Here is a 3,330-nt window from a genome sequence, read left to right on the forward strand (position 1 = left end):
CTCTTTCTTCCTGTCTGTATCACTCATTATGTTTTATATTTGTTAATGAGCAATCCTAGTTCAAAATAAGGAAGAGCATAGTAACCATGAGCATAACTACCATGAAAACTGTTTTTCAAGTTGATGTCTTCTACTTCCTACTATGAACTACAAGGAGTCAGGGATTGCCATCCAGTCCCATGATGGCTCATCCACATGGCGGGCAAATGGGTCCCGACAGTAAGTTCATGATCCATCCTTTCTTCTCCACAAGGCAACTTTGGAGAAAAATAGTGGAAAAAAGAAATAGAATTTCTTCCATTATAACATGGTGGTTTTTCTTTTTCTTTTTTTTTTTTTTTAAAGATATTTTGCTTATAGGGGGTCTCTAAAAGAGATTTTGCTTATAGGGTGTATCTGTTCACCAGAGAGACAGAGATAAAAAGTGAGAAATCACCCCCCAAGGGAGGATGGCCATGCTGCGATCCCTTCTCCTCCCCTCTCCTCTCAGGATCTTGTGTACACACGCACATGCACCCAGTGTGAGTTTTATGCACAGCGCTCCACTTACATCTGCATTTGTTCTGTAGTTCGCTTCCATCATTGTCTCCTTTATTTCCCTTTTTTCTTTTAATTGCCAGAGGGTGCATCTGCTTGCCAGAAAGACACACAGAGGGAAGGTAAAAGCACCCCCTTATGGGGTGTTATCACACCACAATGCCTTCTCCTCCATTTCTCCATTCTGTGGGGACTTGGGGGGCACGCACATGCACCTGGAATATTTTTCAAGCCTCTGGAGCCAGGGTTCAAACCCCAGTGGGCCATGTGGGATCCAGCTCCCTTAACAACAAAGCTACTGGGCCTCCCCAATGTTACTTTCATAAAGGTATGCCTTTTGGTACTATGGACTAGTGTTAGTAAAAGCTTAGTCTCCACAGCAGTAGCACTGCATCAGTTAAACGCCTATTAGAAATTCACCATCTTTGGGCTAGACTTGTACCCTTACGGTTATAGGGAGCCAGATCCCACATGGCCGACCATGGCTGGAGTGTGTATGCGTGTGCCCCAAATCTTGACAGGGTGAAGAGATGGGAGAGAAGAAATTGCAGCATGACCACACACCACTGGGAGGTACTTTCTCACTTTCCCACTCTCTGTCTGTCTCTTCATCTCTTTCTCTCTGGCAATTAAAAAAATATTGACCACTTTAGAGCCATACCCACACCTGCTGAATTAGAACACATGTTTCATTCTGTCCCTGGGTGGTGAGTGACTGCATCAAAGCAAAAGGAGCACTAATCTAGAGTACTCAGCATGTTACGAGGTTCACAAACTTTCATAAATTCTTGTCAATTAAGGTCTTTAACTAGGACTGCTAGCTCAGCATTGAGGAGTGCTGATAGCCCTGCATCCCCAGAAGAAAAAAGCAAAATAATTTAATAGTACAAAAGTAAAGAGACAAAAAAAATTTGTCTGAATGAAAGATGTTTGTGAAAACTTAATCAGTGATTTTTTTTGTTTCTATTTCTCCAGAACCCCTATAAAATAAGGTTTTGTTTCCCAAAACTAAAATATAAGTGCTTCACTTCTAACTTTTCTGAATTGATCCATTTCACCTAGATAATAGATTTATGACTTTTGTTCTTTAGCAACTAAAAAATACACGCTTTGTTCTGATTTGTAATTGTGGCATGTTTCAAATATGATGTCCTTGGAGGAGATGTTAGACTTTAAGCTTCACTTAAGGTTGGAAAAATTTTATAAATCTGCATAAACCATCTTTGACCTTGCCAGGTGAAGTTTTTGCTAATTCTTTTGTAATTAGCAAAAAATCCACTGTGGATGTTCTCATTAGCATACTTTTGATAGCTGTAGATTTGTTTGCTTCTTGATTTCTTACTTTTTTTTAAAAAAAGAAGGATTAGAGAAAATAAAACATAGTGTTACAGAAGAAACTGCACATTACAGGCTTATCCAAAACATCAAAATGTTGATCAAACTGAGGGGCAGAGAAACAGGGAGCTCAGAAGAATATTTGCTGAACGACTTTTACTTAAACTCGGGTAGTTTGAAAAGTTTTGCTTCACATTTTATCAGTCAAGTTTTCACAATGTCTCTTTGGTATCAAAATAAATCTTTCAAAACATTACTTCAAATTAAACCAATAATCTTATAGCCACTCTTAAGATTTCGAAACCTATACAAAGAAACATAATTGAAATCAGTTCATACAATCCTTAAATCCTGATTTCTTCCCCCACCTCCTTATTTTCTCCTAATAATGTCATTGGATAGCCATGATGCAATCCCTTCGCCTCCATTTTCCTCCTGGGATTTTGAGCACACTTGCACATGCGCCTGGCATGAGTTTCAAGCCACAGGTCTGGGACTCAAACTGCAGTTGACCACATAGGAATCCAGTGCCTTAACCACTACACCACCTGCTGGCCCCTAAAAAGCTTAATTTTAAAAATACTTTGTTAGGACCAGCCCATGGCCTGATGGTTAAGGTGTCCAGATCTGACATGGCTGACCAGAACCAGTGGGTTGATGAATACCCTGGGTATGTGTGCATGTGTGCCCAAAAATCCCAAAAGGAAGAAGAAATGGAGGAGGATTGCCATCTTACTATGCCCCTATGTGTGCATGTGTGCCCAAACTCTCTCTCTCTCTCTCTCTCACACACACACACACACACACACACACAGGCTAATTAAAATAAAATAAAATCTAAAAACTTAGTTAAATTTGATGGGTAATGTAAGTGAACATGCACTCTGAAGTGCACCGTGGTCTGGCAGCATTTTGTTCTATGAGCATAGAACTTCTGGGCCTCAGAATGCTGTTGACAAATGATAATTAACTTAATTGTGAACAGCTGCTTCCTAAACCTGTGCCTCTTCAAGTGAGGGGGCAGGACACAAACCCAGCTAGGCTCTCAGAGGATGGGAGGAGTTCTGCGAACATTGTGTGCTTGCCCTGAGAAACAAGAGGGGCTTCTTCTAGAAAAAAATTGAAAATGTGATTGTAATCAGTTTACTTCATTTTAAAGGAGCCAACTGTCTTTAATTCTTTAATTTTATTAAAGATTCTCCCTTCAGAAAATTAGCAAGGGAATCCATCTAAATTTAAATGACTTTGTTCAAAATGAAAAGAGACACTCGTAATTATTGTCAAAAACCAAAATGGGGAACCAGCAGTTAGCGTAATGGCTATGTCGCTGGACTCCCACGTAGTCGACCGCGGTTCGCGTCCCAGATCCGGTAGTTTAAAACCCACGCCGGGCACGTGTGCGTGTGTGCCCAAGACCCCGAGAGGAGAATGGAGGAGAAAGGGATGCGGCGTGGCTAG

This window comes from Tupaia chinensis, unplaced genomic scaffold, assembly GCF_000334495.1.
Source record: "Tupaia chinensis unplaced genomic scaffold, TupChi_1.0 Scaffold000028_1, whole genome shotgun sequence".
In the NCBI taxonomy this organism is placed as follows: Eukaryota; Metazoa; Chordata; class Mammalia; order Scandentia; family Tupaiidae; genus Tupaia; species Tupaia belangeri.